The sequence below is a fragment of the Hemitrygon akajei genome, chromosome 1, assembly GCF_048418815.1.
Source record: "Hemitrygon akajei chromosome 1, sHemAka1.3, whole genome shotgun sequence".
Taxonomy (NCBI): Eukaryota; Metazoa; Chordata; class Chondrichthyes; order Myliobatiformes; family Dasyatidae; genus Hemitrygon; species Hemitrygon akajei.
In genome coordinates this window covers 10,332,664-10,348,532 of record NC_133124.1, presented here as the reverse complement: position 1 = coordinate 10,348,532, position 15,869 = coordinate 10,332,664, and the positions used below count along the sequence as shown (strand labels likewise).

General features: G+C 43.5%; 1 protein-coding gene across 6 annotated transcripts in view; it reads right to left on the bottom strand.

The window, feature by feature from the left end:
- The window catches only part of sugct (succinyl-CoA:glutarate-CoA transferase), a 528,034-nt gene that overhangs the window by 180,399 nt on the left and 331,766 nt on the right, over positions 1 to 15,869 (bottom strand). The gene's annotated exons all lie outside the window — the stretch shown is intronic.

Below are 15,869 nucleotides of genomic sequence, written 5' to 3'. Positions count from 1 at the left end.
AGTGGAACTGCATCAGTGCAACGGCTTTTCCACTTTAAAATCTCTCCCGCACAGGTTTCCCATGAACACCATGAACAACCACCAGAAGCCAAGTGTTATTCTAATGACAGTTACTTTTCTAACTGTTAGAGTATTAAAACAGTACGACACGCAAACAGCAAATCATAAGGCGATTCAAAGTTCAAGTTTATTGGTCAAGTGTACATTGAAGCATACTCAGAAATGTGTTGTTTGCATTCACAACCAACACGTACGAGGGCATGCTGGACAGCACACACGAAATGCTGGAGGAACTCAGCAGGCCAGGCAGCACCTAGGAAAAGAGTACAGTCAACGTTCCAGGCTGAAACCATGCCTGGCCTGCTGAGCTCCCCCAGCATTTTGTGTGTGTTGCTCGGATTTCCAGCAGATTTTTTCTCATTTGTGAGGGTGTGCTGGGTGCAGCCTGCAAGTGTCCCCACTCATACTGGCGCCTACATAGCATGCCCACAAATGCTGTTTACATTCTGAATACAAGCTCTTATTTATGTCCTTATGCACGTTTTACTCTGTATCCATACCTACAACTTTATTTTTATATAATTCTTTATAATTTCCGAATGTTGTTTTTGTTGCACTCTCATGTCAACACAACAATATCCTAATACATGTAAATGTACATATCGGGTGAATAAAGATGATCCTTGATTAATCTAATGGCATCTAATTGAACTAGCCCCTCGTGTCTGCATTTTGCCCAGATCTCTTCATAGTCATGGCCTATCTGAGAGTCTCTTAAAGTCGTCTATCATTCAGAATCAAAGTTCAATGTCAATTTATTTTTAAAGTACATATATGTCACCATATACAACTCTGAGATTCATTTTCTTGTGGGCATACTCAATAAATCTATAGAATAATAACTATAACCAGAGTGCAGAAGACAACAAACTGCAACTAAAAAGGAAAGAAATAATAATAATAAACAAATAAGCAATACATTTTTCCCAGGGAGGAGATGGCTCATACAAAGCGATATAATTTTAAGTTGGAGGGAAGTAAAGCGGGGATGTTAGAGGTAAGTTCATTACACAGGGAGTAGTGGGTGCACTGAACACACTGCCGGGGTGGTGGTAGAGTCAGGTATACTTAAGGCACATTTAAGAAACTCTTAGATAGGCAAGTCCTCCGGAAGGGTCTTTGCCAGAAACATCAGCTGTACTCTTTTCCACAGATGCTGCCTGGCCTACTGAGTGCCTCCAGCATTCTGTGTGTTGCTCGGATATCCAGCATCTGCAGATTTTCTCTTGTTTGTGCTGCAGTGTTCGTTCTTTCTGCTTTAATTCAGTTTCTCCATTTTGTAATCGGAAAGCTTGATAGAATATTTTTGGTGTGGTCACGAGTGTACCTCCACATATAAACACATAAGATAGCTCATATACATAGATTTATTATATATTCATAAAGTGACTGTAGGTACACGAGTGTCTGTATGTAAGGAGACTGACAGGAGATGGTAAAGCAGTCGTGGTTGGGGGTGTGGAGGGTGGAGGTGTTGATCAGCCTTACTGCTTGGGGAAAGTAACTGCTTAAGATTTTAAGTTTCTTTTTACTTTTCCATCTTTATAGAACGACTGAGGAGTGCTTCCCTTTGCAAGCTGTCAGTGAGTGTAGCAGCACAGATGAACAATGTTCCCTCTCCCTTTCCAACTCAGTGAGCTGAGTTTCCAGAGCCAACAGCTCCTCCTATTGAACCCATCTCACATTTCCAGCAGGAACTCTGTACAAGTTCAAGTTCATCGTCATCTGACTTCACACATATACAACCAAACCACACAATGTTCCTCCAAACCATGGTGCACCCACGAAACATATATCACACACAGCACATAGAACAAAATATTACCACAAATAAGTTAATAAAATATAATTCAAAGTACACGTAGTGCGCAGCACAGGTGAACAATAAACAGTATTATCGTAGCATTGCAGCTTATTGTCAGTCCATGCCCAACTCGTGTGCTGCAGTGAGGTCACTCTCAGAGTGGAGGAGCAACTCCTTATATTCTGTCTGGGTAGCCTCCAACCTGATAGCATGATTATTAATTTCTTCTTCTAGTACAATCTCAGGTGGTGACGAGAGCGCATACAGGATTGAGATATGCCGCAGCAACAATCTGGCACTCAACGTCAGTAAGACGAAAGAGCTGATTGTGGACTTCTGGAAGGGTAAAACGAAGGAGCACATACCAATCCTCATAGAGGGATCAGAAGTGGAGAGAGTGAGCAGTTTCAAGTTCCTGGGTGTCAAGATCTCTGAGGATCTAACCTGGTCCTAACATATCAATGTAGTTAAAAAGAAGGCAAGACAGCAGCTATACTTTATTAGGAGTTTGAAGAAATTTGGCATGTCAACAAATACACTCAAAAATTTCTATAGCTGTACCGCAGACAGCATTCTGACAGGCTGCATCACTGTCTGGTATGGAGGGGCTACTGCACAGGACCAAAGGAAGCTGCAGAAGATTGTATATCTAGTCAGCTCCAACTTGGGTACTATCCTACAAAGTACCCAGGACATCTTTAAGGAGCAGTGTCTCAGAAAGACAGCATCCATTATTAAGGACCTCCAGCACCCAGGGAATGCCCTTTTCTCATAGTTACCATCAGGTAGGAGGTACAGAAGCCTGAAGGCACACACTCAGTGATCCAGAACAGCTTCTTCCCCTCTTCCAACCATTTCCTAAATGGTCATTGAATCTTTGGAAACTATCTCACTTTTTTAATATACAGTATTTCTGTTTTTGCACATTTTAAAAAATCTATCCAATATATATAATTGATTTACTTGTTTATTATTATTATTTTATTTATTATTATAATTTTTTCTCTCTGCTAGATTATGTATTGAATTGAACTGCTGCTTCTAAGTTAACAGATTTCACATCACATGCCAGTGATAATAAACTGATTCTGATTCTGATGGTAAAAAATCCCTCCCCCTCTCCTCTTCTATTCCCCACTCTGGCCCCTTAACACTTCTCACCTGCCTGTCACCTGTCTTTTTCTCCTTCCTTTTTTCTACAGTCTGCTCTCCTCTCCTATCAGATTCCTTTACCTTTCCCACCCACGTAGCTTCACCTATCACCTTCCAGCCATCTTCCTTCCACTCCCCCCACATTTTATTCTGGCATCTTCTCCCTTCCTTTCCAGTCCTGAAGAAGGTCTTGGCCCAAAATATCAACTGTTTATTCATTCTGAAAGATGCTGCCTGACCTGCTGAGTTCCTCCAGAATTTTGTGTGTGTTGCTTTGGATTTCCAGCATCTGCACTCTTTCTCATGTTTATAGTTTAATTGTTTCTGTTTCTTTTGGCAGGGAATTAAACCATTAGGGTCTCATTCTCCAGTGACATTACTTAAACAATAAATTTTACTTATTCACTTCTCAGTAAATTAAAATGATACCACTCCCACGGAGAAAGAATTATCAATGTGATTTTTAAAAAGTTCAAAGTAATTCAGGAATGCTACCAATAAAAACTGGGAAAATGTGAGTCTGTAACTCCTATAAAATCTGCTGAGTAATTTCAATCAGTATAATAATGTGGACGCATTCCTGTAGATCTCACAACCTGGGACTTAATTGTTCTGGATAGACATGAAGATCTAGAGAAGATACAGGGGAGTTTTAACAGGATGCTGCCTAGACTAGAGAACAGGTACAGCAAGTTAAGGCTTTTTTCTTTGGACTGAAATAGGATGAGAGGTAACTTGATAGATGATAAGAGGCATAGATCAAATGGTCAGCCAGAGACTTTTTCCCTGGGCAGAAGACAAGGGGGCATAATTTTAAGGTGTTGGAGGAAAGTATAGAGGGGAATGTCAGAGGTAAATGTTTTACATAGAGAGTGGTGCCAGGGATGGTGGCAGAGAGAGGCATTCATGAGACTCTTAGATAGGCCAATGGATGACACAAAAATTGAGGGCTATGTAGGAGAGATAGTTTAGATGGATCTTGAAGTAAGTTAAGAGATTGGCATGACATTTTGGTCCAAAGGCCTTTACTGTGCCACAGTGTTCTACAGTATGTTAATCTGTTGTAAAGATTGCAATAGGAAGAGTACAAGGAATTGAATGACTCCGGCCTATTGAATAAAAGGCCTTAATGATTATTTGGCAACACACACCTATGGAGATTATTGTTTATATATCATTTACATAAGTTTTCTTCAGCAATCTTGTTATTTCAAGAGCACAATGGTAAAATTTTTGAACTCTTAGACCAGAAGACCATAAGACAAAGGAGCAGAATTAGGCCATTCAGCCCATTGAGTCTGCTCTGCCATTCTATTATGCCTGATTAATCCCTTTCAGCCCATTCTCCTGCCTTCTCCCTGTAACCTTTGGCACCCTTAATAAACAACAAACTTTAAATATACCCAATGACGTGGCCTCTGCAGCCGTCTGTGGCAATGAATTCTACAGATTCACCTCCCTCTGGCTAAAGAAATTCCTCATCATCTCTTTTCTAAAGAGACATCCTTGTATTCTGAAGCTGTGCACTTCAATTCTAGACTCCCCTACCACCTCGGGCTCTATCACACTGAGTGCTGGTAACCTCCCCCCACCCCCAGGGCTATGAGCTCAGCCTGCTGCTGCTGACACCATTGACTCAAGATGACACTGCCAGATTCAGCTCAAAACGCATCAAGTTCGCTGATGACACTACAGTGATCGGCCTCATCAGCAACAATAATGCCGAGAGGATGTAGAAAGTGAATAGTGTGGTAACAACAACTCGAGTCTCAACGTGGACAGGACAAAAGAAATGATTGTGGACTTCAGGAAATCGCAGGTTGACCTCTCCCCATTTCACATCAATGGTTCTACCACGGAGAGAGTAAAGAGCACAAAGTTCCACATGTGCACATAATGGACAAGCTAACCTAGATCCACTTGAAATATTGAGAGTAGTTCTGGGCCCCTTATCTAAGAAAAGAAGAGGTTCACAAGAATAATTCAACAAATGAAATTCAACATATGATGAGCATTTGATGGCTCTGGGCCTGTACTTCCTGCTTAGAAGAATGAGGGAAGATCTCATTGAGAAGGAGACTCAATGGGCCGAGGGGCCTAATTTTGCCTTTGGATCTTATGGTTTTATGGAAACCTATTGAATATTTAAGGCCTAGTACGTGGAGAGGATATAGTGGGGGAGTCTAGGACTGGAGAGCAGAAAATCATAATCAACGAATGTCTGTTTAGAACAGAGATGAATTTCTTTAGCCACAGTGTACTGAATCTGTGGAATTCATTGCCACAGATGGCTGTGGAAACTGAGTCATTGAATATATTTAAAGTGGAAATTGATAGGTTCTTGAATAGTAAGGATGTCAAAGAGTACATGGAGAAGGCAGAAGAATAGAGTTAAGAGGGATAATAAACCATCCATGATGGAATGGCAGAACAGATTTGATGGGCTAAATGGTATAATTCTACTCTTATGTCTCAGGACCTTATGCTCTTACGTACAGAGGCTTCAAGATCAGGTCAGAGACTGGGTATGCTGCAGGGAATGGCTCTCCTCAAAGCATGTTAGAATGTATCTGAATATTCTCCACTTGCTCTGGCAACAGGGACGAGGCCAGAGCTCTTGCACAGAAGCGGTGCCTGGGTCCTAGTGTGAGCTATGAATCGCTGTCTAGACAATTTAAATGTCATCCCAGATTGGTGGCAAGAGCCGATTTCACTCACTCTCCATGATCTTCACTCCTCTCTCCAGGGCGCCGGAGTCTTAAGCTGTTCCATCGCTGGGTCAATTTAAATGCTGGTCCAGATAGACTGAAATGACAAGGTGTCAGTCAGGATGAGAGCCAATTTTGCCCACTCTCCATGGTACTGAGGCTAAGAAAACGGCCCCGGCTGCTGTGCTCCTTGCCCGCTAATATGATGAACTGATAAGCGAGACTTTGGGCCTGCTCCAGGGTTTGGATTTGAGGATTCATTTTTGGTTCAGAATACTGTTGTTGTTTGCTTCAATTGTTTGCATGATTCTTTTTTCTTTCTCTTGTGCATCAAGTGTTGGTCTTTTATTTTTATTTTCATTCATTTTTTTTTCTTTAACTGGGTCCTTTTGAGTTTCTTGCTTTGTGGCTACCTGTGAGCAAGCAAATCCCAAGGTTGTGCAATTTATACATTCTTTGATAATAAGTGTACTTGAATCTTGGTATTGGCACTGCTATTCGTTTATCATTGTCACATGCTTCTAAACTGCCCACTGTTCATACAAATCAAAACAATACAGGGTGCATTGAGCTAGAAAAAGGTAAAACAATAACATTGCAGAATAAAGTGTGAACACTACAGAGAAAGTGCAGTAAAGGTAAATGATAAAGTGTAAGATCATAACAAGGTAGATTGTAAGGCCAAAAGTCCATATTTTTGTACAAGAGGTCAGTTGAAGAGTCTGTTAACAGTGGGATAGAAGCTGTCCTTGAGCCTGGTGGTATGTGCTTTCCGACTTTTGTACCTTCTGCTTGATGGAAGGGGAAGAAGACAGAATATGTGGGATGGATGGAGTCTTGATTATGCTGCCTGTTTTACTGGGGCTGTGAGAAATATACCGAGTCTGTGGAGGGGAGGCTGGTTTCTGGGATGTGCTGAGCTGTGTCCACAACTCCCTGCAGTTTCTTGCGGTCGCGTGCAGAGCTGTTACCATACCAAACCGTTACACATCCAAACGGAATGCTTTCAATGGTGCATTGATAAAAATTAGTATGAGCCAGAAGTCTTTATCCTCCTGAGGAAGCAGAGGCTTTGGTGAGCCTTCTTGACTGTACTGTAATTAAGGCAGAGACTGGGCGGCACAGTGGCATAGCGGTTAGTGTAACGCTTTACAGCTCCAGCAATCCGGGTTTGATTCCCGCCACTGTCTGAAAGGAGTTCATACGTTCTCCCCATGACCATGTTGGTTTCCTCCTGATGTTCTGGTGTCCTCCGACATTCCAAAGATGTACAGGTTAGGGTTAATAAGCTGTGGGCAAGCTATGTTGGCGCAGGAAGCATAGCTGCACTTGCAGGCTGCCCCCAGCTCATCCTCAGACTATGTTGGTCATTGACACAGATGGCATATGTTTCGATGTTTTGACATACGTGAGAAATTAAGTTGATCTTTAATAGCAACAAGGAGATATCAGTGGTATTAAAATTGGCATATTCTCTTCATTTCCTAAACACTAAATGTTTCCTTTGATGATCTAATGTACAATATATGGAATGTCTTCATCTGGGAATGATAGGATAGGTAAGAATACAGACTGTTCTCTTTTTTTTATCTTTTTGCACGACTTATTTAATTCTTTCTCACTCACCTATTACCTTTCAGCTAGCCTTTTTCCCCTCTCCCCTACCTGTTCATTCAGGCTTCTTCCCCCTTCCTTCTCAGTCCCGATGAAGGGTCTCGGCCCGAAACGTTGGCTTTCATAGATGCTGCCTGACCGGCCGAGTTCCTCCAGCATTTTGTGTATGTTAATTTAGCTTTTTATATATATATATATATACTTCTGACCGTAATTTGCAGATTTTACTATCATTTATTGCAATGTACTGCTGCCTCAAAACAGCAAATTTTATGACATAGGCCGGTGATATTAAACCTGATTCTGATTTGTATTTGGTCGTATTAGTACAGAGAAAAGAGTTAATCCAATGAGTTAATATATGACAGGATCAGATGAACTGTAAGAAATAGTGTGCATGGGTGTGATAGCTGACTTAACAGTTAACACTATATATATATATATCTCCAGGTGTACAAAATGAATCTTCGTTCATTTCCATAGATATCTGACATATCTCCACGGAACAGCTTGTCTGGGTCCCTTCCCTGAATAAGGTGTAGAGATCATGGAACTGTTCATGGTCGAGTGTTAGATATCGGGACGGCAGAAGGTGAAGACATTTGGTGTCCTGTCATCGGCAAATCTGGCATTCGAGGCTTGGAGTTTGGGCCTTTATTCATGTCACAGGCAAATCCACGAGTCGATACCAAAGATCGAAGCCCAAAGGTCCATCAGAAGTCCAGAGTCCCGAGCCTACGAATCTTTGCGAGTCCACTGGGTAAGCTTGAGCCCAGTGTCTGCAGTGTCTCCAGTCTGCTGTAGACTAGAGGCCGAAGATGGCCTGTCCCGGGGATAGAAGACTGTGTATGAGAGTGGGTGGTGAGTAGGTGGAATGGGGTTTGTTTTGCTGTCGCTTGGTATGTTCTGTTTTGTTGTGTTCTGTGTTGCTCTGCTGAGCATAGTGGGCATGTTATGCTGGTGCAGGAAATGTGTGGCAACATTTCCCATAGCACATACTTGGGTATATTGGTTGTTAATGCAATGGATGCAATTTACTACATGTTTTGATGTACATGTGATAAATAATTCTGAATAGAAATCTCAAGTAAATTATACACTCAGTGGCTACTTTATTAGGTATCTCCATTGAGTGTATGTTCATGGTCTTCTGCTGCTGTATCCCATCCACTTCAAGGTTCAATATGCTGTGCATTTAGAGATGCTCCCCTGCACACCAACGCTGTAACGTGTGGTTATTTGAGTTACTGTTACCTTCTTTTCAGCATAAACAAGTCTGGCCATTCTCCACTGACCTGTCTCACAAACAAGGTATTTTCTCCCAAAGAACTTAGAAACATAGAAACATAGAAAACAGGTGCAGGAGTAGGCCATTCGGCCCTTCGAGCCTGCACCACCATTTAGTACGATCATGGCTGATCATCCAACTCAGAACCCTGTACCTGCTTTCTCTCCATACCCCCTGATCCCTTTAGCCACAAGGGCCATGTCTAACTTCCTCTTAAATATAGCCAATGAACCGGCCTCAACTGTTTCCTGTGGCAGAGAATTCCACAGATTCACCACTCTCTGTGTGAAGAAGTTTTTCCTCATCTCGGTCCTAAAAGGCTTCCCCTTTATCCTTAAACTGTAACCCCTCATTCTGGACTTCCCCAACATCGGAAACAATCTTCCTGCATCTAGCCTGTCCAATCCCTTTAGAATTTTATACGTTTCAATAAGATCCCCCCTCAATCTTCTAAATTCCAGTGAGTATAAGACTAGTCGATCCAGTCTTTCTTCATATGAAAGTCCTGCCATCCCAGGAATCAATCTGGTGAACCTTCTCTGTACTCCCTTTATGGCAAGAATGTCTTTCCTCAGATTAGGGGACCAAAACTGCACACAATATTCTAGGTCCGGTCTCACCAAGGCCTTGTACAACTGCAGTAGAACCTCCCTGCTCCTGTACTCAAATCCTTTTGCTATGAACTGCCATTCAGGGGCTGAATTTGTCAGGTGTGTTCAAGAAGGATTCCTGACACAGTATGTGGACCGGCCAACGAGGAGAGGCCATATTGGATCTAGTTCTGGGTAATGAACCTAGTCAGGTGGCAAACCTCTTGGTGGAGGAGCATTTTGACCACAACTCCCTTAGCTTCAGCATAGCTATGGAAAGGGATAAAATCAGATGAAATGGTAAAGTGCTTAACTGGGGAAGGGCTAACTATGAGGAGATGAGGCAGGAACTAGCAAGAGTAAGTTGGAAACAGATGTTCAAAGGTGAAAGCACAGAAGTAATGTGGAGGAAGTTTAGGGACCACTTGAGCTGGGTTCAGGATAGGTTTGTCCCAATGAGGCAAGGAAAAAATGGTAGGAAAAGGGAACCGTGGCTGACGAAACATGTGAGGCAACTTGTAAAGAGGAAGAAGGAAGCATATGTCAGATATAAGAAGCAGGAAGCAGGAGGGGCTCATGAGAGACATAAGGTAGCCAGGAAGGAGCTTAAGAAAGGTTTAGGAGAGCTCGAAGTGGGCATGAGAAGGCCTTGGCATGTAGGATTAAGCAGAATCCCAAGGCATTCTATGCGTATGCGAAGAACAGAAGGATGACAAGAATGAAGGAGGGGCTAAAGGATAAAGAAGGCAACATGTGCCTGAAGGCAGAGGAGGTTGGGGAGGTCCTAAATGAATACTTTGCTTCAGTATTCACAAGTGAAAAAGACCATGATCCAGGGTGAGGTTGAAATAGAACAGGCCTGTGTGCTGGACAATGTGGAGATTAAGGAGGAAGAATGTTGGATCTTCTTAAAAACATCAAGATTGATAAGTCCCCAGGGCCGGACGTGATATACCCCAGGTTGCAATGGGAAGTGAGAGATCACTGGAGCAGTAGCTATGATCTTTGAATCCTCTTTGGCTGCAGGGGTGGTGCCGGAGGATTGGAGAATGGCAAATGTAGTTCATTGTTTAAAAAAGGTAATAGGGAGAAACCTGGGAACTATAGACTGGTGAGTCTTACGTTGGTGGTCTGCAAACTATTGGAAAGGATTCTTAAGAATAGGATCTATGAGCATTTGAAGAAGCACAGTCTACTGAAGGATACTCAACATGGCTTTGGGAAGGGAAGGTCGTGCCTCACGAGCCTAATTGAGTTTTTCAAAGAGGTAACAAAAGAAATTGATGAGGATCGGGCGGTAGATGTGGTCTACATGGATTTTAGCAAGGCATTTGATAAGGTCCCCCATGAGAAACTCATCCAGAAAGTCATGAGGCATGGGATCAGTGGAACCTTGGCTGTTTGGATAAAAAATTGGCTTACAGGAAGAAGGCAGAGGGTAGTAGTGGAAGGAAAGTGTTCTGCCCGGAGGTCGGTGACTAGTGGACTGCCACAAGGATCTGTCCTGGGACCCCTGCTCTTCGTGATTTTTATAAATGACTTGGATGAAGAGGCAGAAGGATGGGTGAGTAAGTTTGCGGATGACACAAAGATTGGAGGAGTTGTGGATGGAGCTGTAGGTTGTTGAAGGTTACAAGAGGATATAGACAGGATGCAGAGTTGGGCAGAAAAGTGGCAGATGGAGTTCAATCCAAATAAGTGTGAAGTGATGCATTTTGGAAGGACAAACCAGAAGGCTGAGTACAGGGTTAATGGTCGGTTACTTAAGAGTGTGGATGAACAGAGGAACCTTGGGGTTCAAATCCATGCATCCCTCAAGGTTGCTGCACAGATTGATAGGATAGTTAAGAAGGCCAATGGGATGCTAGGCTTCATTAATAGGGGGACTGAGTTCAGGAGTAGAGAGGTCATGTTGCAACTCTACAAATCTCTGGTGAGACCACACAGAGTATTGTGTTCAGTTCTGGTCATCTCATTATAGTGTTACATACCCGTGACGTGACAGTGGTGTACTTGTCACGTGACAGGTGTTGAAGCTATACTGGACTTGAGGTAATGGTCTTGTGATGGTGGAGTGACGTCATTTTCCCGCCAGTAGAGGTCATGTGACAGGTTTTTTTTTACAGGGTATAAAAGGAGGACCCCTCCCTGTGAGGAGGGGCAGTTCGTGGCTGGATTTGCCATGTTGACTTCATGCCACTGCGTGATTTAATGTTATGACGCAGTTTAGTTGAAAGATGAAGTTTTATCTAATGCCTAAAGTTTAAAAGGTCATTGCCAGCAGTTTCTTTACAATACTGCTAGTTGAGAATCAGTGGAGAGTGAAGATCGGAGTTCGGGAGTTAAAAGATCGAGGGAAGTCGATTTCGACGGTGAAACAGGTTCGACCTTGTTTGATCCTTATTCGGAAGGAATTCATTGACTGTTTTTGTGTTAATCCCTGTGAATAATAGCAGAAAGGATTGGGAACAGTTTTGTAAAGGAAAGGTCAGTGCCTTTAAGCCGTTACATATCATCTTCGTAAAATTCTTCGTGGGAAAAGTAGTTCGACTGGGAATTGCAACAACACGACGTGAAAGAGAATTTAAATCGTCTTAAAAAGTCTCTCCCTTAAATGGACTGTAAGAATTTTGAACTTTTGCAATACTACTTTGAAGAACTGTTTTTGCAACATCGCTTTAAGAACTGTTTAAGCTGCCGCACAGCAGTGCATTTCCGGTTACGTTAGAGATTTGTTTACTTTTGGGGGGTTTGTTTTCAGTGTTTAATAAATGTTTTATTTGTTATAAAAACCCGTCTCACTCATATATTTATTGTTGCTTGAATCCGCAACAATAGGAAGGATGTGGAAGCTATGGCAGGGTGCAGAGATTTACCAGGGTGTTGCCTGGATTGGAAAACAAGTCTTATGAGGCAAGGTTAGCAGAGCTGAGACTTTTCTTTTTGGAGCATAGAAGGATGAGACTGTTATGGTCGGGTCCGAAGTCCACATCCTGGTTCTTGATCCGGTTCGCGGACTCTGGACTCCGGGTCCTTCGACCGCCCCTCGTTTCGCCTTGAACTCAAATAGTCACACCTGAGGATCATCTTAGCTTGGGCTCAAGGAGGCGCACCTGATGACCTATCGGTTGGCTGTGAATTTAAGGGGCTCTGGGATTGAGCATAGCTGGAGGGTCGTCCTGTCTGTCCGGCTTGGAGTACCACCATTAAACGACGAGTTCTGGGAGTGAGTTATGTACTGGGCTGCTCTGCAGCTTTGCCAAGTCTTCCGGTCACAGTGAGTCTTGAAGTCATCCTGGTCCGAGCTCCCTTCCTACCCCCTGCCTCCGTCGGGTAAGGCAGGCCAGATTGCCGTTGCCCAGCAGAGGGCTCTGCTCCTTCCTATTCCTTGCTTCCATTGGGTAAAACAGGCCGGATTGCTGTTGCCCGGCGGGGAGCTCTGCCCCTTCCTATCCCTCGTCTCCGACGGGTTGTGCCCCGCGACCTGCCCAGGGCCCTGTGTCCTGTCCTGGAGGTCCGGGTCCTCCCCAGGGGTTCTGCGGCCCACCCATAGGACTCTGCCCCTTCCAATCCCTCGCCTCTGACGGGTTGTGCCCCGCGACCTGCCCAGGGCCCTGTGTCCTGCCTGGGAGGTCCGGGCCCTGCCCAGGGGTTCTGCGGCCCACCCATAGGACTCGGCCCCTTCCTATCCCTCGCCTCCGACGGGTTGTGCCCCGCGACCTGCCCAGACCCCTGTGTCCTGCCTGGGAGGTCCGGGCCCTGCCCAGGAGTGCTATGGCCCGCCCGGGGGGACTATCCTCCCAGCATTCCTGGTCCCAAGGACCCCTGCCTCTAGCCAAGCCTCGAGAACCCCTGCCACTAGCCGAGCCTTGAGACCACCTTGAACTCCAGGATCCTCTCTGAACTCCACGGTCATCTCCAAACTCCACGGTCTCCACACCTTGTCCTATTCTTTAGCTTGTCCCGTCCTGCCCCCAATACTTCAGTGCCTGCGTCCTGCATTTAGGTCCAGTCTCACGTCCCTTATGACAGAGACAGGACTTGATAGAGGTCTACAAGATTATGAGAGGTATAGATAGGGTGGATAGCCGGTACCTGTTTCCCAGGGCATGAATAGCAAACACCAGAGGACATATGTACAAAGTTAAGGGAGGGAAGTTTAGGGGAGACATCAGAGGTAAGTATTTTACACAGAGAGTTGTGGGGGCCTGGAATGACTTGCCAGGGATGGTGGTGGAGGCTAAAACATTAGGAGTATTTAAGAGCCTCTTGGACAGTCACATGGATGAAAGAAAATTAGAGGATTACGGGGGTAGTGTGGGTTTAGTACTTTTTTAAGGAATATATGGGTCGGCACAACACTGAGGGCCAAAAGGCCTGTACTGTGCTGTAGTGTTCTAGTGTCTAGTGTCACTGGATGTTCAATCACAAGCAAGAGAAAATCTGCAGAAGCTGGAAATCCAAGCAACACACACAAAATGCTGGAGGAACTCAGCAAGTCAGGCAGCATTTATGGAAAATAGTACAGTCGACATTTCGGGCTGAGACCCTTCATCCGGACTGGGTGTTTTTGGTTTATTGCACCATTCTCTGTAAACTGTTCTGTGTGAGAATTCCAGATCAGCAGTTTCTGAGATACTCAGACCACCATGTCTGGCACCAACAATCATTCGATGGCCAGTCACTTACATCACATTTCATCCCCATTCTGATGTTTGACATAAACAACAGAATCTCTTGACCAAGTCTGCATGCTTTTATGCATTGAGCTGTTGCCACATGATGGGCTGATTATATACTCGCATTAATGAGTAGGTACACAGGTGTAACTAATAAAGAGTATGTTAACATAACTGTACAATCAAGAAGGTTAAGGAGTCCCGTATGTGAAAACATGAGATGGAGAAAGACCGATTATATTGATGAAGTAATTTGATAAACCTGATCCCGAAGGGAAATACTGTGCTGGGGCACAGGAAACAATTCCAATTTAAGGGCAACATTCCCTCTAAGTTCTTTTACAGGTGCACAGACCAACCATTAATCTGAGCAGGAAATGTTTGCATGGCTTGAAACTGTGTAGTACTTTTAAATGTTTTTTTGTAATATGCTTACAATGAATACTAAGTAAACATCGTCAGTGTTCAGCGCTCCAGCAGTTTATTAACAATGAGCTACCGACTTCCATTCTGTGTTTATTGTCACAGTTTTCAACAGTGTTGTAACTTGAAACATTGACAAGGTAAATAGGTTGAAGTTCTAAAATGTCTAAAAGGTTGTGGTATGTTTATTATTTAGGAAATTTATGGATTATATTCATTAACACATAATTAATTACAGGGTATTTCACAATTATATGAGCATAAATTTCAAAATTATAAGTGTGAAGTGGTTCATTTTGGTAGGTCAAACATGATGGTAGAATATAGCATTAATAGTAAGACTCTTGGCAGTGTGGAGGATCAGAGGGATCTTGGGGTCTGAGTCCATAGGACACTCAAAGCAACTGCGCAGGTTGACTCTGTGATTAAGAAGGCCTTCATCAATTGTGGAATTGAATTTACGAGCTGATAGGTAATGTTGCAGCTATATAGGACCCTGATCAGACTCCACTTGGAGTACTGTGCTCAGTTCTGGTCACCTCACTACAGGAAGGATGTGGAAACCATAGAAAGGGTGTAGAAGAGATTTACAAGGATGTTGCCTGGATTAGGGAGCATTATGAAAACAGGTTGAGTGAACTCAGCCTTTTCTCCTTGGAGCGACGGAGGATGAGAGGTGACCTGATAGAGGTGTATAAGATGATGAGAGGCATTGATCGTGTGGATAATCAGAGGCTTTTTCCCAGGGCCGAAATGGTTCGCACGAGAGGGCACAGTTTTAAGGTGCTTGGAAGAAGGCACAGAGGAGGTGTCAGGGGTAAGTTTTTTTACGCAGAGAGTGGTGAGTGTGTGGAATGGGTTGCCGGCAACGGTGGTGGAGGCAGATACAATAAGGTCTTTTAAGAGACTCCTGGACAGGTATATGGAACTCAGAAAAATAGAGGGCTATGGGTAACTAGGTTTCTAAGGTAGGGACATGTTTAGCACAACTCTATGGGCCGAAGGGCCTGTATTGTGCTGTAGGTTTTCTATGTTTCTATTATACTAGCATAATTTCAAAATTAACATTACATAACAGAAATCTCCAGCTGTGTGGCAACAAAGGTTATTTACACTGAAGCACTTCAGTTACTGCGCGACTACACATCCGTTGAGCTTGGAGGGAACAGTGGTTAAGGAGAAAATCTTTGACCTCTGAATCTATGAGATTTCACACGCAGCTCTGAGTGTTACTGAACTAGAAGGCAAAAGTTCTAAGGAATACTCAGCCTGTCATTCAGCATAAATGCAGTGAGAAACAACACTAACATTTTATAGAACATAGAACATTACAGCACAGTACAGGCACTTCAGCCCATGACATGTACCAATCTGTTAACCTACTTTAAGATCAATCTAACCTTTCTCTCCAACATAGTCTTCCATTTTCTATTGTCGAAGTGGCTTCATCAGCTTGTTGGTATGAAATGTCAATCCTGTCTCATTTTCCACAGGCATTGCAGACAGTTTCCAATATTTTCAGTTTTTTTACAGGTGTCTAGTAAACTTACC